Raw genomic sequence first — 25,669 nt, 5'->3', positions numbered from 1 at the left:
ATCCTTGTAGCATGCTGACTTAATGGCATAGATGCAAAAGCAAAGTTCGGCTTGCTGAGAAATGCGACAGTCAGGGTAATTAGATTTCTTAACTCCGGGATGTATTTCATCTTGAGATCTTTTCTCTGAATTAGGATTTGAGCTTCTGCTGAATGTAAATTATCTTTTACAGTGTATCAATTTATTTTCATCACAGCTGACTCTATCTGAACCCAATCCTGCAGAGGCTGCTAATTATTTAAAGATTTTTTTTCATAAAAGCTTTGTTAAAAACTGGCAAGTCCTCTTTAAAAAACAAGATTTTCTTTTAATAAAAAAAAACAATAAAAACTAATTTAAATTATTTTTTAGAGTTTAGTTCTCTGGTCCATTTAAAATAAGTGCAGACAGTCTAAGCATTCTCATACTTTTTTTTATAGGCAGTTTAGTTTCTTCTTAGAATCAGTCTTATTGGGCTCCATGACTCTCTTAGAATAGCTTGAGAAGACCAAAGACTCATGTATAAATGTTATTTAGTCCTACTTTGATCTAAAACTTTAGTGTATCAAGATATTTGTCAACCTGACAATTATTATGGAATATGAGTAAAATCAATTGTCAAAAATAAAGGTTATGTTCGTATAAAATTGGAATCTATAGAGATTTAGGTTGTTCTGTCAATTTATTAAATATTCGTTCTAACCAATTTAAGCTGTCTGCCATCGTGACCCTGAGAAAGAACACTCACACTCACCTGTCATACATAGCCTTTGTCTTCTTGCTCATGGATAAGGAATATTTCTTCAGTTAGCCAAGCCACTGCTCTTTAGCTGTTCATCTATTTCTCACCCAATCCCAAAACACCTGCGCACGCGCGCGCACACACACACACACACACACACACACACAAACACCTATTAAACTTTGGTCAGGAAACAGGGGATGGGGTGCAAGATGCTAAATAGTTTATGACAAAACAAAGACTGTCAAATTTTGACTTTTAAATGACTAATCTGTTTGATTTTAACAAAACTTTAATACCCTTGTCTATTAAAGGAAATTAACACTTACAGCTCATTGTTGTGTTTTGGGTCTGTGGATCAGTTATGATTTTGCATGTTACGTAGAAGCAACACTCAATAAATATTGGTACTAGAAGTTAATGTTATTGTTTTCTACCACATATGTCATGAAATAGCATTCTTTCACCTTGTTGCACACTTTGTATAGATGTTGCATTTGTTGTAACATACAATGATATGGATAATTTTTCAAAGAGGAGAAAGGCAGTCCTTGCAGCAATAATGAGAATAAAATGAAGGTCTTAGGGTAGAATATGGAGCTATCTAGGTAGCTGTTTGTTGAGTAGGAATGGAAGAGTCTGTCTCCTTGAGAGTGAGAGTGGGGTAGGCCAAGCCAAGTAGAATGGAATAATAGAATATGGAGTAGCAGCAAGGACAAGTTTGGCCACATGATCCCCATAGGATTCTTCTAGTGTGAACCATGCTCATCATTTTACTGGCTTGCTAAAAGCACAGCAGAGATGTTCACAAAACTGAAATTTCAATCTTCTTTCACTGCATAACCGTAATTGGACACTGTCTAAAATCATATTCCTAATTCGGACTCTGCAGAATCATGAGGAATGAAGAGGCCTCTCCTGAGAAGTTATTAGCCCATTTCAGCCAATTCTACTGAGGCCCAGTTTCTACAGAAACAGGCAAACTTCAAAGCAAGAAAGAATGGAGACTGGACTGACTGACAGCTCTGATGCGAAGCTGAAGGAGACATTAACTGCATAAGAGCAAACCCTCCGTTAAAGCTTTTCTGGCAGCTCAGAAGTTTGAGTACGCGCTGACTACCATGTCAGCTACAGTTGAGCAAGATGGCTGTGAAGTCGATGAAAGCCTAGCACTTTTCTCAAGCTGCTGAAAATGTCAGCCTAAGGGGAGAGAATCGATGTCATAATTGAGATGGCCCATCCAGCGAGGCCAAATGGGTGGTTGGTTCCTTTGCTGCTGTTCTGTAAAATGGAGGCTTAAGTGGGTTTCCTGGAAACTTGTCTGTCACCGTGGATGTCGGTCTCACCTCATGGCCACCGGCCTAAACACTGAGGCCCATCAGCTCCATGTGCTGCTGGAACTTTCCCTCAGGAAGTGAGGCTGACAAAGCCGGGGGGATAGATGTCTGAGTCACCATTTGTGAGGAATTTGTGGACTTTCAAGATAAAACTGAAATGACGCTATGGGAAAAGAATATTCAGAAGCTATAAATTTTATGTTAGTTAGGAAGTTGAGCCTCGGGGATGCTGGCTTTAGTCACAGGCTTCTGACTATTTTTCCCTCTCTAGGTTCAGATTAGTTGAGAGAATGTCACAGGGTCCAGTTCACCTTTGTAAGGACAGAGGTCACTGCTTCCCTGAAAGCATGCTTTATAGGAAAATTGCACGCGATCTATACACAGAGCAAGGCTACAAGATGTGTATTTACTTCTCTTGAGTGCAATGCAGTGGTAGAGCACTTGCCCAAAGTTTTCTCTCCAGCATCAAATAAATAAATAAACATTTTAGATGAACAAATGGCTAACAGTAAACCTTTCCGATTTAAAGCAAACAAGTTTTAAGATAAAGAAAATCAAAACAGATGCCCAATCATACAACAAAAGCATATGCTCATCTATGTTCATAGCAGCATTGTTTGTGATAGCCAGATCCTGGAAACAACCTAGATGCCCTTCAGTGGAAGAATGGATGAAGAAACTGTGGAATATATACATGCTAGAATACTACTCAGCGGTAAAAAACAATGACATCTTGAATTTTGCAGGCAAATGGATGGAAATAGAAAACACTATTCTGAGTGAGGTAACCCAGGCCCAAAAAGATGAACATGGGATGTACTCACTCATAATCGTTTTCTAGCCATAATTAAAGGACATTGAGCCTATAAATTTGGGATCCTTGAGAAGATAATAAGAAGGTGAACTCCCAAAAAAAGATATAGTAATCCTCCTGGATATTGGAAGTAGACACGATCGCCAGGCAAAATTGGGAACTTGAGGGTTGGGCAAGACTGGGCCAAGGGAAGATGGGGAGAGAAAAGTGTGAAGGGGAGAACAGGGGGAGCTCGGAGGAATGGGGTGCTTGGGATATAGGAAGGGTGGATATGGGAGCAGGGAAGCATATATCTTAATTTAAGGAGCTACCTGAGGGTTGTCAAGAGACTTGACCCTAGAGGGGTTCCCAGGTTTCCAGGGAGACGCCCCCAGTTAGTTCCTTGGGCAGCTGAGGAGAGGGAGCCTGAAAAGGCCAGTTCCTATAGCCATACTGATGAATTTCTTGCATATCACCATAGAATCTCCACCTGACGATAGATGAAGAAAATGACAGAGCCCCACATTGGAGCACCGGACTGAGCTCCCAAGGTCCTGATGAGGAGCAGAAGGAGAGAGAACATGAGAAAGAAAGTCAGGACCGTGAGGGAACCTCCAGCTGGTGACAGATGGGGAAGTTGACTGAGCCCCACATTGGAGCACTGGACTGAGCTTCCAAGGTCCTGATGAGGAGCAGAAGGAGCGAGAACTTGAGGGAGAAAGTCAGGAACGAGAGGGGTGCGTTCACTCATGGAGACGGTAGGACAGAACTAATGGGAGATCACCAACTCCAGTTGGAATGGGACTGATGGATCATGCGACCAAACCTGTCTCTCTGAATGTGGCCAACAGCGGGGGCTGACTGAGAAGCAAAGGACAATGGCGCTGGGCTCTGATTCTTCTGCATGGATGGGCTCTGTGGGAGCCTTCTCAGCTTGGTTGATCACCTTCCTGGACCTGGGGGGAGTTGGGAGGACCTTGGTCTTAGCATAGAGTGGGGAACCCTGATGGCTCCTTGGCCTTGAGAGGGAGGGAGGGGAGGTATGGGTGGAGGGGAGGGGAGGGAAGGGGGAGAAGGAGGGGAGGGAAGGGGGAGGAGGAGGGGAGGGAGGGGGGAGAAGGAGGGGAGGGAAGGGGGAGGAGGAGGGGAGGGAGGGGGTAGGAGGAGGGAAGGAGATGGAAATTTTTCAATATAAAAAAAATAAACCATGAGAAGAAAAAAAATCAAAACATTAGAAGTTTGAAAAATGAAAGAAATAGACTTCTGCAAATAAATCAACAAAATATAACCACAGAAATTTCCCAAAGATCCAAGATCAAAATGAAAACAAAAGCATATCTCCAGACACACTACTGATGAACATATGAACTCACAGATGGTGACAGCAGGTACAGGACCTGCGCAACTTCAGCACATCACAAATAAGTCACAATAAAGAGGAGGGTCAGTGGTCACCAAGCCCTACACCTAACCAAGAAGCTATTTGCAATTGATTCCTGATGGCAGAGGGAAAAATCACCTTCCTTCAGTGGAGTGAGACAGCAACATATACCAACAACACTCCTTGGCAGACCTCATGGAGAAATGTAGTTGACCAACATACAACAGCTGCATGTGTTTGAATGTGTGGGTGCTTTTTAAAAAGTTATATATTTAGTTTTTGAAATTATACTATAATTAAACCATCTCCCCTGTCCTATCCTTCCACCAGACCATTCCATTACTCTTTGTTTTTCAAATTCATGGCTTCTTCATTAACAGTTCACACACACACAACACAAACACACACACACAGATATCTGAAAATAAAGATATAATATCTCTAAAAAAGTGAATAAATCAAAAGGCGGGTTCTGAATAAAATTCAAGAAAATAACAAAAACTTCAAGATATTAAAGTAAATATTCAAGATATTAGAGCAAAATATGTGAAGCAAATATTACAAGAATATAGAAAGAAAACTGTAGCTATGATAGCTTGAGAAATATGATATTGAAGAGGTCAAATATCCAAGTTCATTATAGAGAAAAATCTGGTAACACAGAAAATAAAGATCAGCAAAAGTCAAGGTTCAAGAAGAAAATGAGAAAACATGAAACTCTTTGAATGTTAATAAACATAACCTCATAATTTCATAAGTATGATAGACCATAGATTCTGTAGATGTCACTGTCAAAGGAATGTGTGATCTAAAGCTTCATAACCAAAAACAGATTTTAATGATCTGGAAATGGAAGGCTTGGAGGATCATTAGTGTATCTCAGTAAGAAGGAAAACACTGAAGTTTTAAGTTATGAGTTTTATATGCATTCCTCAAAGTTACCTTAATATCTATATTTACAAATTACACAGGTCTGATACGTTTGTGCAGAAGCTACCAGCTGAGAGGCACAGACAAGAGAACTAGACGTTTTAATGTGTTCTGTGCATGTATTAAACTATCAAAGACACAGTTAACAAAAATGTTTTACAAAGCACAGAATAGAGAAGGTATATAGAATGTGATGTCCTCATGGGTTTCAATCAAGTCAATATATAGATTTAGGGGGCCTCAAAGGTAGTTTAAATAAAAAAATGCACAAACTTCTATATTCAAGAAAACATAGCTGTTTAAATACAAGAAGTTAGACAAATTCCCAACTAAATGATAACTTGGCATGTATTTCAACCAGGACATATACATATAAGCAATATTATATGAACTGAATAGGTTACATATTGGGATATATATTTATATATAAACACATAGATGCATGTAACAACAATTGCTTTAAAAAGAGGCCATGAATTTGAAAGAGAACTGGGGGGGGGGAGGATTATGGGAGGCCTTGGAGGAAGGAAAGAGAAGAGTGAAATGTTGTAATTAAAATACAATTCAATAATAAACAAAAAAAATGGAAAATATTTTTTAGACTTCCTAGGAAATGGATTACAAAACATGAAAAACAAGTATGAAATTTAAATGTTTATTATTAGTAGGCCAAAATAAATTTTTTTCCAGTTTATTTATTTTTTATTAAAAATTGCCATCTCCTCCCCTCCTCCTCCCCCTTCCCTCCCCTCCCCTCCACCCACACCCCCACTCCCTCCCTCTTGAGGCCAAACAGCCATCAGGGTTCTCTACACTATGTTGAGTCCAAGGTCCTCCCAACTCCCCCCACAGGTCCAGGAAGGTAAGCAACCAAACTGACAAGGCTCACACAGAGCCCATCCATGTCGTAGAGACCAAGCCCATTGCCATTGTCCTTGGCTCCTCGGTCAGCCTCCACCATCAGCCACCCTCAGAGAGTCCGATTTGGTCGCATGTTCCATCAGTCCCATTCCAAGTGGACTTGGTGGTCTCCCATTAGTTCTGTCCTGCCGTCTCAGTGGGTGAACGCATCCCTCATGCTCTAGCATGTATATATTCCACACTTTCTTCAACCATTCTTCCACTGAAGGGCATCTAGGTTGTTTCCAGGTTCTGGCTATTACAAATAATGCTGCTATAAACATAGTTGAACAGATGCTGTTGTAATATGATTGGGCATCTCTTGGGTAAATTCCCAAAAGTGGGATTGCTGGGTCCTGGGGTAGGTGGATCCCAAATTTCCTGAGAAACCTCCACACTGCTTTCCAAAGCGGTTGCACAAGTTTGCATTCCCACCAGCAATGGATGAGTGTACCCCTTACTCCACATCCTCTCCAGCAAAGGCTATCATTGGTGTTTTTGATTTTAGCCATTCTGACAGGTGTAAGATGGTATCTTAACGTTGTTTTGATTTGCATTTCCCTGATTGCTAAGGAGGTTGAGCATACCCTTAAGTTTCTTTTGGCCATTCGAACTTCTTCTGTTGAGAATTCTCTGTTGAGTTCAGTGCCCCATTTTTTAATTGGGTTCATTAGCATTTTAAAGTCTAGTCTCTTGAGTTCCTTATATATTTTGGAGATCAGACCTTTGTCTGTTGTGGGGTTGGTGAAGATCTTTTCCCAGTCAGTAGACTGCCTTTTTGTCTTAGTGACAGTGTCCTTTGCTTTACAGAAGCTGCTCAGCTTCAGGAGGTCCCATTTATTCAATGTTGCCCTTAATGTCTGTGCTGCTGGGTCTATACGTAGGAAGCGGTCTTCTGTGCCCAAATGTTGTAGAGTACTTCCCACTTTCTCCTCTAACAGGTTCAGTGTGTTCAGATTGATATTGAGGTCTTTAATCCATTTGGACTTGAGTTTTGTGCATGGTGATAGAGACGGATCTACTTTCATTCTTCTACAGGTTGACATCCAGTTATGCCAGCACCATTTGTTGAAGATGCTTTCTTTCTTCCATTGTGTGCTTTTAGCTCCTTTACCAAAAATCAGGTGTTCATAGGTTTGTGGGTTAAGATCTGGGTCTTCTATTCGATTCCATTGGTCGACTTCTCTATTTTTATGCCAATACCAAGCTGTTTTCAATACTGTAGCTCTGTAATAGAGTTTGAAGTCAGGGATGGTAATGCCTCCAGAAGTTCCTTTATTGTATAAGATTGTTTTGGCTATCCTGGGTTTCTTGTTCTTCCATATAAAGTTGATTATTGTCCTCTCAAGATCTGTGAAAAATTTTGATGGGATCTTTAAGGGGATTGCATTAAATCTATAGATTGCCTTTGGTAGTATTGCCATTTTTACTATGTTGATCCTCCCAATCCAAGAGCAAGGGAGATCCTTCCATTTTCTGGTATCCTCTTCAATATCTTTCTTCAAAGACTTAAAGTTCTTGTCAAATAGGTCTTTCACTTCCTTGGTTAGAGTTACCCCAAGATATTTTATGCTATTTGTGGCTATCGGGAAAGGTGAAGCTTCTCTGATTTCTTTCTCTGCTTCCTTATCCTTTGTATATAGGAGGGCGACTGATTTTTTGGAGTTGATCTTGTAACCTGCCACGATACTAAAGGAGTTTATCAGCTGTAGGAGTTTTTTGGTGGAGTTTTTGGGGTCGCTTATGTACACTATCATATCATCTGCAAATAATGAAAGTTTAACTTCTTCCTTTCCAATTCGAATCCCCTTAATCCCCTTGTTTTGTCTTATTGCTATTGCTAGAACTTCAAGTACTATATTGAAGAGATAAGGAGAGAGTGGACAGCCTTGTCGTGTTCCTGAATTTAGTGGGATGGCCTTGAGTTTCTCTCCATTTAATTTGATGTTAGCTGTCGGCTTGCTGTAAATAGCCTTTATTATATTTAAGAATGACCCCTGTATCCCTAATCTCTCCAAGACCTTTATCATAAAGGGGTGCTGAATTTTGTCAAATGCTTTTTCTGCATCTAATGAGATGATCAAATGGTTTTTATCCTTCAGTTTATTTATATGATGGATTACATTGATAGATTTTCGTATGTTGAACCAGCCCTGCATCTCTGGGATGAAGCCTACTTGATCATAGTGGATAATTTTTCTAATGTGTTCTTGGATTCTGTTTGCCAGTATTTTATTGAGAATTTTTGCATAGATGTTCATGAGTGAGATTGGCCTGTAATTCTCTTTCTTGGTTAAGTCTTTGTGTGGTTTAGGTATCAGGGTAATTGTAGCTTCATAAAAGGAATTTGGCAATGACTGTTCTGTTTCTATATTATGAAATACCTTAAGGAGTATAGGTATTAGGTCTTCTTGGAAGTTCTGGTAGAATTCTGCATTGAACCCATCTGGTCCTGGGCTCTTTTTGGTAGGGAGGTTTCTGATAACAGTTTCCAATTCTTCGCAACTAACAGGACTATTTAGAGCATTTACCTGGTCCTGGTTTAACTTTGGTACATGGTACTTATCTAAAAGAGTGTCCATTTCTTTTACATTTTCCAATTTTGTGGCATACAGGCTGTTGTAATAAGATCTAATGATTCTTTGGATTTCCTCTGTGTCTGTGGTTATGTCCCCTTTTTCATTTCTGATCTTATTAATTTGTGTGTTCTCTCTCTGCCGTTTGATTAGTTTGGCTAGGGGTTTGTCAATCTTGTTGATTTTCTCCAAGAACCAGCTTTTTGTTTCATTGATTCTTTGGATTGTTTTCTGTGTTTCTATTTTGTTGATTTCTGCCCTCAGTTTGATAATTTCCAGTCTTCTACTCCTCCTAGGTGAGTCTGCTTCTTTCTTTTCTAAAGCTTTCAGGTGTGCTGTTAAGTCTCCAATGTGTGCTTTCTCCGTTTTTTTTTTAAGTGGGCACTTAGTGCTATGAATTTTCCTCTTAGCACTGCTTTCATAGTGTCCCATAAGTTTGAGTATGTTGTGTCTTTATTTTCATTAAATTCAAGAAAGACTTTAATTTCTTTCTTTATTTCTTCCTTGACCCAGCTGTGGTTCAGTAGTTGACTGTTCAGTTTCCATGAGTTTGTAGGCTTTCTGGGGGTAGCATTGTTGTTGAATTCTAATTTTAATCCATGGTGATCCGATAAGATGCAGGTGGTTACTAATATGTTTTTGTAACTGTGGAAGTTTGCTTTGTTACCGAGTATGTGGTCAATTTTCGAAAAGGTTCCATGAGCCACAGAGAAGAAGGTATATTCTTTCCTGTTTGGGTGGAACGTTCTATAGATGTCTGTTAAGTCCATTTGGTTCATTACCTCTATTAAGTCTCTTAATTCTCTGTTAGGTTTCTGTCGAATTGACCTGTCCCTTGGTGAAAGAAGAGTGTTGAAGTCTCCCACTATCAGTGTGTTTGGTTTGATGGCTGTCTTGAGTTCTAGTAATGTTTCTTTTATATAAGTGGGTGCTTTTGTATTAGGGGCATAGATATTCAGGATTGAGACTTCATTCTGATAGATTTTTCCTGTAATGAGTATAAAGTGTCCCTTTCCATCTCTTCTGATTGATTTTAGTTTGAAGTCAACTTTGTTAGAAATTAGTATGGCCACACCGGCTTGTTTCTTAGGTCCATTTGCTTGATAAACCTTTTCCCAACCCTTTACTCTGAGTAGATGTCTGTCTTTGTGGTTGAGGTGTGTTTCTTGTAAACAGCAGAATGTTGGATCCTGTTTTCGTATCCAATCTCTTAGCCTGTGCCTTTTTATAGGTGAATTGAGTCTATTGATATTAAGTGATATTAATGACCAGTGGATGTTAACTCCGGTTGTCATTTTTTATATGGTAGTAGAGATTGTGTGTTTCCTTTCTTTGCGATGTGCTGGTGAAGGGTCGCTAGATGTCTGAGTTATTTTGGGCAATGCTGGACTCCTTTGTTTGTGAATTTCCTTCTATTACTTTCTGTAAGGCTGGATTTGTGGCTATGTATTGTTTAAATTTGTTTTTATCCTGGAATATTTTGTTTTCTCCATTTATAGTGAATGAAAGCTTGGCTGGGTATAGTAATCTGGGCTTGCATCCATGGTCTCTTAGTTTCTGCAAAACATCTATCCAGGACCTTCTGGCTTTCATGGTTTCCATAGAGAAGTCAGGTGTTAGTCTGATAGGTTTACCTTTATATGTTACTTGACCTTTTTCCTTTGCAGCTCTTAATATTCTTTCTTTCTTCTGTATGTTTTGTGTTTTGATTATAATATGGCGAGGGGATTTTTTTTTTTTTTGATCCAGTCTATTTGGTGTTCTGTAAGCTTCTTGAACCTTAATAGGAATATCTTTTTTTAGGTTTGGGAAGTTTTCTTCTATAATTTTATTAAATATATTTTCTGAACCATTGAGCTGTATTTCTTCTCCTTCTTCTACGCCTATTATTCTTAGGTTTGGTCTTTTTATTGTGTCCCAGATTTCCTGAATGTTTTGTGATGAGGATTTGTTGGATTTGCTGTTTTCTTTGATCAGTGCATTTATTTTCTCTATGGTATCTTCAGAATCTGAGATTCTTTCTTCTATCTCTTGTATTCTGTTGGTTATGCTTGTTTCTGTAGTCTCTCTTCATTTACATAGATTTTCCAAATCCAGTTGGCCCTCGGGTTGTGTTTTCTTCCTTGCTTCCATTTCAGTTTTCAAGTCTTGCACTGTTTCCATTATCTGTTTGATTGTTTTTTTTTTTCTTGGTTTCCTAGGATATCGTTTATGGATTTACTCAATTCTTCAAACTTTTTGTTATTCTTCTCGTCCATTTCCTTAAGGGAGTTTTTCACCTCCTGTTTAAGGGACTCTATTACTTTCATAAAGTCAATTTTTTCTACTTCTTCTTGATTAGTGTGTTCAAGTCCTCTTGTTATAAGTTTGCTGGGTTCTGGTGCTTTCATGTTGTTTTTCAAATTGTTGGAGGAATTCTTGCATTGGCGCCTGCCCATTTGTTCCTCTGAATAATCGCCTTTGGGTCTTCTTTTAGAAGTTCAATTCACCCCAATGAATTAAATTCACTCACCCCAATGAATGATGGATCCTCTGGCAGACTGTCAGGTCTCCTTGCAGGCCAAACAGCTCACTGACAAAGGGCCTACCTTGCTGCAGGCAGTCTATTGAAGGAGGGGACCTCCCACGGGCCTGGGTGCACTCAATTCCAGGTCCCCAGCGCCCAAACAGGCTGAGCTGTGGGATTTTGTGGCCCCAAAGACGGGAGGATGAGGCAGGGGGAGGGGGGGAAGGATTCTGGGTGCAAGCTGGGAAGGGACAGGAAGAGAGAGGCAGTATCTGGGGAGAATAACCCCTGCAGGAAGAGCAGGAAGTGTGCTGGTGGCGGGGGGGGGGGGGGGGGGGGGGGGGGGGGGTGGAGTTGTGGAATGTAGGTGGTCCCTCTCCGGGCCAGGACAAAATAAAAATTATAATCCATAATTTTATATAGGATACTGTAGAAAATGAAAAGTATAAAAATGATTTGCGGTTCGGGCACTCACTCCTCACTCACCCCAAAGAATGATGGATCCTCTGGCAGACTGTCAGGTCCCCTTGCAGGCCAAGCAGCTCTCAGACAAAGGCCTACCTTGCCCCAGGCAGGCCAATGTAGAAGGGGACCTCCCAGGGGCCTGGGTGCACTCAATTCCAGGTCCCCAGAGCCCAAACAGGCTGAGCTGTGGGATTTTATGGCCCCAAAGATGGGAGGATGAGGCGGGGGCGGGGAGGGGGGAGGATTCTGGGTGCAAGCTGGGAAGGGACAGGAAGAGAGAGGCAGTATCTGGGGAGAATAACCCCTGCAGGAAAAGCAGGAAGTGTGCGGGTGGCGGGGGGAGTTGTGGAATGTCGGTGGTCCCTCTCCGGGCCAGGACAAAATAAAAATTATAATCCATAATTTTATATAGGATACTGTAGAAAATGAAAAGTATAAAAATGATTTACAAAAATATAGAACCATAGATGCCAAGACTAGGCAATAGGACAGAAAGATGAATAACTGAAATGCAGGAAATTCGGTTGCAAGATAAGTCCAAGAGAACAACACGGACACTCTTAAAGCTGAATAGAAAGTCTGTATTGCTGGATGACTGCTGCACAGGGAACTTGAGCAAATAATGCAGCCTCAAGCCTCACTGTTCTTTATGTTTTATATACAAAAAAACACATCTGATTTTTCTTGCTAACTGGTTAAACAGCAAGAAGCAGAACTACAGAAGCCAGAAAGAAAGTTTATTACATTTCGGAACATTTGTGAATTCTGGAGCTATAGACTAAGTCCTGATGGATTAGGTCTTTGTTTTCATTTTGGCACGTGTTGGGGCCTATATGATGGATTTTAAGGTCAGAATGGTGCTTCTTACATGGTGTCAGTTGTGCTAAGGTCTGGGCTCTGATACATTCCCAACTGGTTCTATGGGCATGAATCAAATTATATGTTCATCAAGGGGCAGAGGGCTTATATTGTAACCTCTCAGCATTAACAATTTAGAAGAATTTACTCTGTTTTACACAGTTAAGTAGGTAGCTGAGCTAGAATGGTCTTATAGTGAGGGCTAGAATCAAAAGGAATAATGGCCCACCCACTGCTGTAATTAGAGTAGTCAACTAGGATCACCAGGACCACAAGGGCTGACACCAGCTGTAAGATTTTTGATGAGTTTTTTTCATTTGATTGGTGGGTTCAAGTTTAAGGTTATTTTTCTTTACTGTTTCATGTAATTCTTTTTCCTCATTTTATTGAAAACATGTGTGTTTTTCTCCTAATATATCCTGATTATGGTTTACTCTACCTCTTCTCCTCACAGTTTCTGCCCACCTTCTCTCCCATCCAGATCCATTCCCTTTCTATATCTCATTGGAAAGTAAATAGACTTGTAAGGGATAATGATATGATATGATATGATATGATATGATATGATATGATATGATATATAATACAACTAACACATCAGAATTAGACAAAAGAAAACAGACGTAAAAGCCCAAGAGAAGGTACAAGAATGGTTCACACACTCAGCAATCCCATAAAAACACTAAACTGGTTGTCACAATATGTACACAGAGAACTGGGTATAGAACTGTACAAGCCCTGAGCATTCTTCCTCAGTCTCTGTGAGCTAATACGAATTTTGATCATGCTGATTTAGAGTGCCTTATTTTCTTGATGTCCTCCAATCCTTTTGACTCTTAAACTTTTCAGTCTCCTCTTCTGTGGGTTTCCCTGAACCCTGGGAGGAAGGATTTGATAGAAATATCCCATTTAGAGCTGAGTGTCCCATGGACCCTCACTCTTCTCATAGTGTCTGGTTGTAGTCCCTGTATTTGTCCGTATCTGATGCAAGTGGAAGCTTCACTGATGATGGCTGATCAAGACATTAATCTATGTCATTGGGAGTCACTTTATTGTTATGTTCTTTTAGTAGAACAGTAGTATTTAGTTTTACACTAGGCCCCTTGGCTATCTAGTTTCATATTCTTGGTCATCTAAGCAGTGTCAGGTATGGGTTCCATGTTGAGAACTAGGAGTTCAATCACATCAGAGATGGTTGGTTACTCCTACAAGCTTGGTGCCACAATTGCTCTAGCATAACTTGAAAGCAGGACAGCATTATAAATCAAGAGTTTATGGATGGATTTGTGTTTACATTTCTTTTTTGGTATCATGCAGATCATTTTTGACCATACTAAACTTTTCTAAAGTTATCTTTGACTGGTCAGCATAAAAGCAATGAGTTTTTTCCAGCGCCATACAGAGACCTCCATGCTTCATAATGATGAGATAAAATCCTCTTTGATTTTTGAAGAACAACCTCAGTTAAGGAGTCTAATTTGTCTTTTAGATGGGAAACAGAATGTTCCAGGAAGCCTCGTTCTGTGTTTTTATAAGAACTGAGTTTTTTTAAGTTCTTATTCCACATAATTAGGGCTGAGATCTGAAAGCCTATTACAATTCTTTTGGGCAGTGGAGTTGTATAAGATTTCTGCCCATGAGGGAGCTTTCTCTTCACTAACCTTCTTAGAACTTACAGTGGGGCTACAATGAAATACCTGTCCACTTCTAGTTAACTCTGGCATATCATGCAGAGTCATCCATAAAGCAGTCAAGAGTTCATTCTTCTTCTTTAATAAGTTGTAGATTACTACCCAAATGATCAAAGTTATGAGTTAGAAAGACCCACCAAAGCAAAAAGACCAGGCATACTGGAAATCTGAGTCACATATTAGCACTGTTTACTCATTCCTTCTGAGCCAATTCAATCCTAGGTTCTTATATACCATTTCCATTTTTATAGCAGAATGCTGCTATGCACATTCAATTTTATAGTTGAGTAGACCATATAATATTCAGTTCATAATGGGCAATCAGGAGTGCATAGTCACTTTGTGCTCTAGTGGCAAACCAAGAGCTGATTTACCATGAGCAAAAATTATGGTCAGAAGATATGATGGCCTTCTACAGTTCCCTAGGAGTCTGGGTTATTCTTTTAATATTAAAGATTATGATATAACATTTATCACAGACATTTGGAGCTTCTGGATCATAGGTCCCAAGTATCAGAATAACACTTATACCTTGGATCTCATATAGACCCATTCCTGCTTTGAGACATATGAAAGGTAGCAGTCTCAGGGAACATTTAGAAGATAAACTAGAATTACCTGATAAATGTGACGGTTTGTTTTTTCTTCAAATCCAAAGAGAAGTATGACCCATTCTATTTTCTATTTTTTTCATGGGTAACTCCAATACATCAGATTATGTCTCTTTTTGGAAGACTTCTCCACATGATGCTACTGCAGAACTTCTGTCCCATTGGTCTATTCCCACAGCCACAGTCACTGCCACTGCCACGGTAGATGCCCTAACTTGCTGGGAAAGCAAGCAGCATCCTGAGAGCACCATCTTCTTTTAAATCCACATCACATTTGCTCCACTTATCCTCGGTGGATCAGGTACTAACTTTAAACTCTTAACAAGTTAAGTGTATAATGTCATAAGGCAAGGATTTTGTAATTGGTTAACTCTTTTATTACTAATCTAATGTTTTCTGAAATGACTCTTTTTCGTCCTCTTTTCTGTTGATTGACTAATGTTTGTGCTTCAAGGTCATCTAAAGAAAATGTCTGAAGAATTTTCTTCAACCTGTCTCTAGCAACATATTCCCAGCCAAACCTCTAGGAAATCACATAACATGCCTTATTGTTTTCCTTGTAACTCCAGGTTTGTTTAAACATGTGCATAAAAATGCAAATGATCTGTCCCAAATCATTGTTAAGAATATCCATTGCCTCTCAATGCTCTGAACTGTGCTTAAAAACAGCCTGATACTTAGAAGAATGCTAATGGCAGGAAGCACTGAACAGAAATTAGTCACCATGTAACACCTTGGAAGGAGAGTAAAGGGCACTGTCACAGCATGGAATGATGACAGGACATGCCAGAATGGGTGGCTTAAACAGAGCTTATCTCTCTTCATTCTGGAGATTGGGAATCTCAGTGCCAAAGCCTCAGCAGATCTGGTGTCTGTAAAGGACACTCCTTTGGGCTTGAATATAGACCTCTTAATTTTCCATACTCACGTAGAAAATATAAGATTCTTTTCCCGTCACTGTCCTGTAAGAACACAGATTCCATCATAAACTAATTAAACCCTAATTACTTGCCTAAGATCCCATCTCTAAATACCATCCTATCAGAGAATATATTTTGGAATTAAGAATTTTAGAAGGGAGACGGGCGGTGGTGGTGCACACCTTTAATCCCAGCACTCGGGAGGCAGAGGCAGGTGGATCTCTGAGTTCGAGACCAGCCTGGTCTACAAGAGCTAGTTCCAGGACAGGCTCTAAAGCTGCAGAGAAACCCTGTCTCAAAAAACCAAAAAAAAAAAGAATTTTAGAAGCATACATGTGTTCAGTTCATGAAATATATTTGAGTATACGAAATATATGAATATATGAGTATACGAGACATTTCCCTTTGTATTAACTAAAATTGCCTACGGTTTTGTTTTTAAACAACTACAAATTCCAAGAGTCCATAGGAGTCTTCTTTCACCTAGACAGTTGCCTAAGGTATGTCTCTATCATTTGTTCTCTGATCTGCCCCAGTCCAAGTTCTGTTGCCCATCCTTGCCTACAGATTGAGCACCAACCAATCCTAAGATAAGCATGCCAAGTCTGTCTATACCTGCTATGATGACTTTGTAGATGATTATGGCTGGGCAAAATTATAATTCAGTAACCTTTATCTTAGTTAGGCTTTCTATTGCTGTAAAGAGATGCTATGATCATGGCAACTATTACAAAATAAAACATTTAACTGGGACTAGCTTACATTCTCAAAAGTTTAGTCCATTATCATCATGGTGGAAACCATGGATGCAAATAGGCAGATATGGTGCTGAAGAAGGAGCTGAGAGTTCTACATCCTTATCCACAGGCAACAGGAAGTGAACTGGGTCACATTTGGTGTAGCTTGAACAAAGAAGACCTTAAAGCCCATCCCCACATTTCCTCTTACTAGGCTACACCTACTTCAACAAAGCCACCTCCTAACAATAACACTCCCTTTGGGGGCCAGAAATATGAGATGATGGTAACAAATTTATAATATCACTAGACGGAAAGTTGACTTAGCACACTAATATTGTCCTTTCTTCTCTGTTTACATTCTTTTATTAAAATTAATGACTATTCTTATGATGCATGTTTTTATGTAAAAACCACTGCTATTATTAAAAAATGCATCTCTTCTCATTCCTACTTCCTTGTTGACTAAAACTTACACTTAGTATTGTTACAGATACTATGTGTTACAGATACTGTGTCCAGTTAAAGCACGGAGGACTCAAGGTAGAGAAAATAGTTAAGATCTCCCGGATAAACAGAGAAAAGGGTAGAAGGAAGGGAATGGGGGGATGGGATCATGAGGGATCAAGAAGGCTAAGTTGGGGAATGGGCAGAAGGGGAAAGCAATGAAAGAGATGTTTCTAAAAGGGGAGACTTTATGGGGTTAGGGAGACACCTGGTACTAGAGAAATTCTCAAGAATCTACAAAGGTGACTAACAATAGTGGAGAGGGTGTCTGAAAGGGCCTTCTACTTTATTCAGATTAGTGACTACCATTAGTCATCACCATAGATTATCTACATCCAGTAACTGATGGAAGCAATTGCAGTGACCCACAGCTAAGCACTGAGCTAAGCTTCTAGAGTTCAGTGAAGAAAGGGAGTAGGGATCAAAGGAACAAAGGGGGTCGAAATCATGATGGAGAAACCACAGAGACATTTGACATGAGCTAGTGGGAGCTCAATGACTCTGGCCTGCATGGACCTGAACTAGACCATCTGAATGTGGGTAACAGATATGTGACTTGATGTGTTGAAGGGAATTACCTGGCAATGGCACCAGGACCTATCCCAGGGGCATGAACTGTTTTCTTTGAGCCCAAGGTGGGATACCTTGATCAGCCTTGATATAGGGGAGAGGGACTTGCTCCTGGGTATGCCAGACTTTGTTGACTCCCCAAGGAAGGCCTTACTCCCTATGAGGAGTGGCTGAGAGGGTACAAAGGGGAAACCACTCGGGGTGTTGGAAGGGAAGAAAGGGGGATCTGAGGTTTGTGTGTAAAATAAAAACTATTTTAAAATAAAAAAATCCACTGAAGAGAAGTAACATGTTCATGTTTGCAGTAGATTATGAATTTGTAGCTAGCGTGTGCTTAAGCAGCATTTAGCTGTGCTTCTTCAGAAATCATCTGGAAAGTCTAGAGAGAGGGAAGCAGATAATTAGTGTAAATTATGTTTTGTGTGCTATGTGGTTGCTAGGCTTAAGCTAATCAGTCATTGATGGTTTGCACCTTAGGAAGGCTCACTAACTTACGCAGGCCACAAAGGTACTATTTACCAGTTTAATACTCTGTAGTCCTTAAAGCTAAAAAGTAATAAAAGATCAACAAAGACAACTTCCTTCCTTATCTTCCATATTAAATTAGAATTTTTACCATCACCTCAGGCAAATATAAAACAATAAATTGTTAATACTTGAAATTTTAAAAAGATTTTAATTTTGACATGTTCAGAACTATTCTATAAAACTTAATATTTGTGAATAACAGTAACTTTTGTGGAAAGACTCTTTTAAAATAATAAAATACTTATACTTTATTGAGGTACAACTGACACAGAAGAAATTTCATATACTTGATGCATACATCCTGATGAGTTTGGGCATGTACATATGTCATGAAACGTCATCACAGTGAAGGTAATAAGTAAATATTTCTTCACTTTCCCAAATTTGCTGTGTTCACCTATATTTTGTTTAATGTTCATGTGTTTATCACAGGGTCAACTAAACAACAATAAAGTTAAAATATTTACCTTGACAACATTCTCATGGCATATGTTAAATTTCACTGTGTTATATTACTAAATATAGGTGTTATGAGAGCAGATCTCTAGGACACACGCATCTTCCACAGCTAACGTGTTGAACACACTTGGCAATACACACAGTCGGAAAAAATAAACTGTCGATTAATAAATGATTTTTCAACTTGGAAATATCCTTGGTGGTTTCATATTTATCAGAAGTTAATTACTCAACAGATCATTTGAATATAACTCAAAGTTTCATTCAAAAATGTTTCATGTATTTATACATCTTACTTTCTTAGAATTTTTTTCCCATTGGATTTATATAAATCATAGGTAAAGAGATCCTTGCATAATAGTAGAACATGAACAACTGGGAAACTTTAATTTCATTTAATTTAAATTATAACAGCCTAGTGTGAGCTTGTAGCTATTGTGATGACACCTCAAGTACAGGATATGAATGAAAATAAAGTATGACATGCAGTAATTGCCCAGCAGTTTTACAAACTTGCTGTAGATTTTCTGGTGTAAAGGACAGGGCTGGGGCTCCTCAGAAATGCCCATGGCCTGAACTCATTTCAGAGAATCCAGCCCATACCCTTTATCTGCTTTCCGTTTTTATTACTCATAAATCTCTACAAGAAACACTAAACACATTCTGTCCACTAAATAGTACATTCTCTATAGTAGCATCCATACACATTAGATCCCTATGTCTGAAAAAACTAAATAGCACTTTATATAATTTTTTTTTCAAACAACAGATTTATAAAGCTTATAAACGGTAGATTCTTTATAAAAAGAGTCATGTATGATTTAATTTTTATTAGGTTTATTTGTTTACTGTGAGCAATTGAATATGCAGCATGATACTGCAGAAATATATTCTCTTTCTACCTTGTAGGTACCAGGGATTGAACTCAGGTCATTAGACTTGGCAGCAAGCCCTTTTCCTCACTGAACCATCTCATTAGTCCACTTTTTCTTTTCCTTTTTTTTTAAATTCAAAAGCAAAAATGTGATTTGACTCCTGTATTTTCTTGAATCATTTTAATATTTGACTGGTTTGTCAGACATGAGTATGCTTTTATTCTTTAATAATAAAATAATAAATTCTAAGTATTAATAATCCATGGGGGTTTACTAACTTGACGCAAAACCTTTGCTCATGAAAGCTGCTCTCATAGTAATTATTGTTAAATGCTATTGTTCTCACTCCATGCCCACGCCAGCTGTTACTGAGACTATACTGAGTTTTCAGGTGCATCAAACATATAAAGAACAACCAAGATCCAAGGGCAAGTGTTAACCAAAAGACAGCTGTATCAAATAATTCTAGCACTATATCAATGATGCATGATTATAAATAGCTATTTGTGAGTTTCCTAGACCTTTAAATCTGAGAGCTGTGTACACATTGGAACACTTAGGAATATTAAACACTTATATTTCAAAGTCCCCTGATGTTTAAAATGCAAACATTTTGCAATACTATGATTGTACCCATAAAATTAATTTGACGCTTAAATGGTCAGATTTAGCAAAGTAATGTCAAGCACAAATCAGAAATGTTCTCATTAACCTTCTAAATTGGTTCTTCACTAAGCAACATAGGAAGTCTGACAGACAAGCAGTACAATGCAAAGCCAATAGGAATACTTGACCTTCCACTTCTTACGTGATTGGTTGTATCAACGTGCTCCTTTTAAATATGCAACGCTTAAAGAGAAGAGAATACAAAGAAAACTGAAGAGCAATAATTAGAGAAGTTACTAATAGAACAATTAGGTTTGCAGCTCGTAAGCATTAACAAGCAGATTTTATTTTTCCAAATAATAATTCTTCGGAATTGGCGGAAAGTATTAGACCAAGCTTGAGTTTCCACGGCAGATGATCAGCTCCTTGTTTTTCAAGGATGCTATCTCCCTCATGGTTAAATACTTTGGATGGGACGGGTATGCCTGCTGCCCCTTTGCCCTCTACTCTCCTCCCTGTTAGAGATTCCCTTCTCATTATTCAGCTGTGTTCGCTCCCTCAGAGGTCACCTTTTACTGCTATGGGGAATGATACCAATCTGCTTTCTTCTGACCTGTGTTGGAAACAATCACACCCCTCATCTCCAGTACGTTTCCCTCTGGTTCTTACACTGAAACACCATTCTGAGTCTTTTTGATTCTCTCTGTCCATCAAAATGTGAATTGTAATTTACAGATATGGAGCTCTTATACTGCATTTATTTTAAAGCCCTCTTTGCTAAGGTCTCGTCTGAGTAAGAAGTAATACGCTTTATGAAAAGGGCCATTGGTCAGTTTTAAACTCATAACTGAGTCTCTGAACTTCTTCAGCAAGACAAGAGTCATACCAATTTGGCTCCAACTAAAGGGAAAAGGGATTTTCGACTAGACTTATTTTTTTAAGATATTGGGTAGTAGGCCTTGACGACAAGACCTTATTGTGAGGTAGACAAAATCTAAACTAAACAAGGAGGTCTGGATACATGAGAGGAAGTGAAATTAAACAGATCAGAACTCAAGGCAGCAACCACAGTATGGTAGCTTGATTGAGGATCATATGTTTGCCCCATGACTTGGTAGATCCGCCACCTGAGTTAAATTATCTGGGATTCAGTTTCCTCATTATCAATTCCTTATTATCCAATGACATGATCATAATACCTTTGAGGACTGGAGAAAACATATCACAATGGCTCGGCAACTAAGCACATGCCCTGCTTAGCTTGCAGAAGACACCATTTCTGTTCCCAGCATGCACACTGGGCAGCTCACAACTTTCTGTAACTCCAACTCCAGTAAATCTGACACCCTCTTCTGGTCTCTGGAGGCACAGAACTCACATGAGCACATACATAGATACATGCATATTCAGATAATTAAAAATACAACAGAATAGAAAATCCTCACCAAAAATAGGACACAAAGCAAGAGAAAGAACACAGCCCAATACAGGTAGCTATGGGAGCTTCCTTAGTGTAGGGTGCTGAAGGGGGAAAACTGATCTGACAGGCTCACCTCTATGTTATCCAGTAGAGGACCATGAACTCAGGTTGGAACACTTCATCTACAAATGGACTACGATGATTCCTTATTGCCATCATATACAAAATCTTATAAAATACTTTTATAACATGTATTTATTTATTCTCTGTCTCTCTCTCCATTCCTCTGTGTGTGTGTGTTTGTGTGTCTGTGTCTGTGTGTCTGTGTAGTCTGTGTACCAAGGCACTCATTTGAAAGTCAGAGGACGATTTGAGAAAATCTGTCTCTCTTTCCACATGTTGGACATAAACATCAAACTATGGTCATTGTGTCAGGTGCAAATACCTTCACTCACTGTGCAGTCTTCATTGGCCTGTGCCGTCATTTTAAATTCAAAGAGGTTGAGAGAGAACAGGAGAGGAGAGGAGGGGAGAGGAGGGGAGGGGAGGGGAGGGGAGGGGAGGGGAGGGGAGGGGAGGGGAGAAAGGCATCCTGGCAAGCATGGATCAAGGATATTTTTAACTTACTTATTTGACTTTGGTCTAATTAAGTTATTCCTCTTTTTTTTATTTTGGGTAGATTGATGACTCTTATTTCTCCCCAACAGGTTTCTGCCCTTACCTATACTGAAGAACATGTAGTAGACAACTCAAAATTTGCAGCAGACTAGTTTGTGTTACTTCTAGAAATATAATGTCAAGTTCATACTCTGAGCCTCTCAGAAGTCCTGATTTTTTTATTTATTTTATATTTGCCAGGCCCTTTCTATGCACAAATTGACCAATTTCCTAGGGTATAAATCTATGTTCTACAGACTGCTGCTTCCTTTTTGAATACTTCCTTAAGAGTCATGATATTGTCATTTGCAGCTAGGTTTATCTTTCTTTTTCAAAACTGTTTTATTTATTTTTAACCTACTGAGTCCAATTAGCTCTGTGCATATGTGTATGAATATAGGGCCATCCACTGGGACATGCTGAACCTACCAGTAGTTCCAGAGTCAAAGTAAACTTATCCTCCTTCCCCTAGTACCCATCAACTGTCAGTAACTTGTCACCTAGGAAGGGGTCACAAGAGCGTCTCTCATCTCTAGGCTAGAATTTTTAAGAAGTTGGGAGAGAAATGTAGTGGGAAACTTGGGGCATGCTAGAGGTGGGAGTGAAGTCTGGATATGATCCAAAATCATCATATGTATATGTGAAATTTCAAAGAATAAAAGAATCCTCCATATTCTTCATGGGTATGCACATTGTTAGAAACAGCTTGTAGAGAAGAATGAGATAGAACATGGATTACGACTTAAAAACAGCACAGAGGAGCATCCAAGAGGTGGTCCATAACCTATCCTTACCAGGTAGTACATTAACTGGATCGCTAACTTGACTGCTACCTTTCACTTATAAACTCATATAGACATGGTGATACCTTTCAAAGTTAAGTAGCTTAGGTGGAAACAATAAGAGAGAGAGGGAGAGAAAGAAAGGCAGAGCAAGAACAGAGGGGGCGGGAGAGAGAACTGCAAGAGTGTGAACATCATTATTAATGTTCAGTTCATACATGTCAATTCACACAATATATATATATATATATATTGTGTGAAGCACAATATATATATATATATTGTGTGAATTGACATGTATATATATATATGTATATATATATATATATATATATATATATATATAGAGAGAGAGAGAGAGAGAGAGAGAAAGAGAGTACTTGGGTACTATATATTATTATTTCTCTTTATCCACAAACTTCAACATTTCACTGACCCAGCATAAAACATTCTAGTTCAGTTATTGAAATTTATATCAGCTTGACTAAATAAACAGTGAAAGCATCTTTTAACATTTCACTGTAGATATACCATGCAATTTGCCCCACAGTTTTATGCTTTCAAAGATATGAATATATGGAGAGAGTTCACTTCACTAAAACTTCTATATATGTAAATTTAAAGTATCTACACATTTGATTTTAAAAGATATTCAGTAGTCATTTATACTTCTTCTGAGGGAGGACAAGTGAGAACCCTAATTAAAGCCAAATATACCACTCCATATGCTAGACGTCTGTAGTTTGTATTTTTATATAAATTTATCTGTAGTCAAAGTAGCTAAGATCCATGTGATAATAAGTTTTGTCCAGACATTCACATATTTCTACTCAATATTCTTAAAATATGACAATAACTAAAGTAGATTAATATTTGTCCCTTTTAAAATAATACACCTATTTACAGTTTTAGTAGTTAATTATAAATTAATATAAACAGTTTAGTGTACTTCTTTTACACGACAAATAGAATTATGAGATAATCTTAACCCCATCAGTTTAATGACAACTGAAGTAATATATGTTCAACCATAAAACAAAAATTTAGCTAATTCTAATTAACTTCAAAAGGCATTCATACATATTTTGAGTTTCAGAGTCTTATGTCTAGAAGAAGTGATTAAAAAATACTTAACAAGTATGGGGAAATGGAAAGCATTTTTTTTCTAAATCTAAACAGTCATACAACCATTTTCTATTTCTGTACATAAGGAGATTATACGCTGCCACTCTGCCTGAACAATAGGTAAAATGTCTAAGAGAACTGAAAAGAAGAAAAAAAAAGACCCAAGCCTCTATTTAGATCCACAAGGAGTGAGGATACAGCGGTCTCGGCTCTCAGACAGACAGAGATGGATGGGGATAGAAGAGATTCATGGCTTATCAGAACAGACACAGGGAGCCCTGTCCACCACAGAAATCAGTGCTGAGACACAAAACCCTGAAATGTAACAGACGCATCTCTGACGATTTACCATGGGCATGCCCGCGGGTTAAATCTCTAAGAATACTTGTCTTGAAAACACATATATTTAAATTATAATGACACAGAAAGATTAGGATGGATCCTGTCAAGGAAGACACATAAACCTGTGAAGGTCTTCTTATTTTAAAAAAACAAACAGAAACCGCCAAGGGAACCAAGCTTTGGGAGTAGGTAAATTTTAGTGAGTTTGAATAAACTGTCATGGTCTCCTCCAGGAGCTTGTGAAGTTTCTCACAGTTTGTATCTGACAAAAGCTCTCTTACATTGATACCAGGGTGTGCTTGCAAGAGACTGTCAGGGCACACATGAGGACACAGTGCCCTTAGCAAGGCCTGTTCTAGAAGGAAACTCTAACTAGAATCTTCCCTGCTGCATAGATTTGAGAGCTTACTTGGCTTGGGAGAAGGAAAAAATCCAGCTCTAGCTACTCTTGTACTCCACATAGCAAAAAGAAAGTCATCATCTTCTCCCTTTTGTCACAAGTACAATTCTTCACAGCCCGACAGAAGCTAAACCAGGCCGGCTGCTCTCCAACTCATTGCGTGAGTCCATCACTATCCTAATAGCAAAAACAGCTGAAGAAATGAAAATAAGAAACAGTTTCACAAAAGCACAAACTGATAGCTGAAATAAGAGAATTATAAACCATCAACGAATTCTTAATAATTTGAGTCAAAGCAATCACAAACACACCCCTGGTGAGTTGTTTTGTGATTCTGAAGTTTATACTGATGGGCAAAAATCACTAATGCAGCATTGAAAGAGAAATGAGGCTAGAATGTTAATGTGACCTCATTTCTGACTTATTATGAAGCTATAATAACCAAAAATTGGAGACCCAAGCAGAACAGATAAGCACAGTGCTAGAAATACCCCATGGAGGCATAGTTCTTTTGACAAAAACCAAAGGCAATACAGGGACAATGATAGTCATAACAGTCATTCAAAGAAGTGTTATCAGCATCCAATTACAATAGACACAGATCCTACATCTACCAGAAAAAATGAAAAATTTTAAATTGTAAGGAGATATCTTAAAAGAAAACCTAGATCATTTGACTATAGGGATAAGAGTAATTTAGGAATAAAGTCAAAGGCCTAGGACATAAAAGAAATAATTGATGAAAGTTGTAACTAAAATAAAAAAAGTTTGCAGTTTTGAAGACTAGGTCCAAAGAATGAAAAGACCAATCAAAGACTGGGAGTTCTTATCTGTAAAAGGGCCAATTGATAAAGAAATATTGCCCACCATGAAACTTGTATGATTATGGGTTTCTCCTTTTCTTAACTCTCTTGATATTGTGCATGTTTCTCAGACTCAAGATTGTTTTTCTCAAGCATTGCATTATTCATA

General features: G+C 38.6%; 1 pseudogene; it reads left to right on the top strand.

Annotated features, from left to right (window-relative positions):
- Positions 1–24,340: 24,340 nt before the first annotated feature.
- On the top strand, positions 24,341–24,441 carry LOC119799582 (annotated as a pseudogene).
- The last annotated feature ends 1,228 nt before the right edge of the window (positions 24,442–25,669 follow it).

Source organism: Arvicola amphibius, chromosome 12 (assembly GCF_903992535.2).
Source record: "Arvicola amphibius chromosome 12, mArvAmp1.2, whole genome shotgun sequence".
Lineage (NCBI taxonomy): Eukaryota > Metazoa > Chordata > Mammalia > Rodentia > Cricetidae > Arvicola > Arvicola amphibius.
The sequence above is the reverse complement of the archived record's forward strand: the minus strand, read 5'-3'. Positions and strand labels throughout refer to the sequence as shown.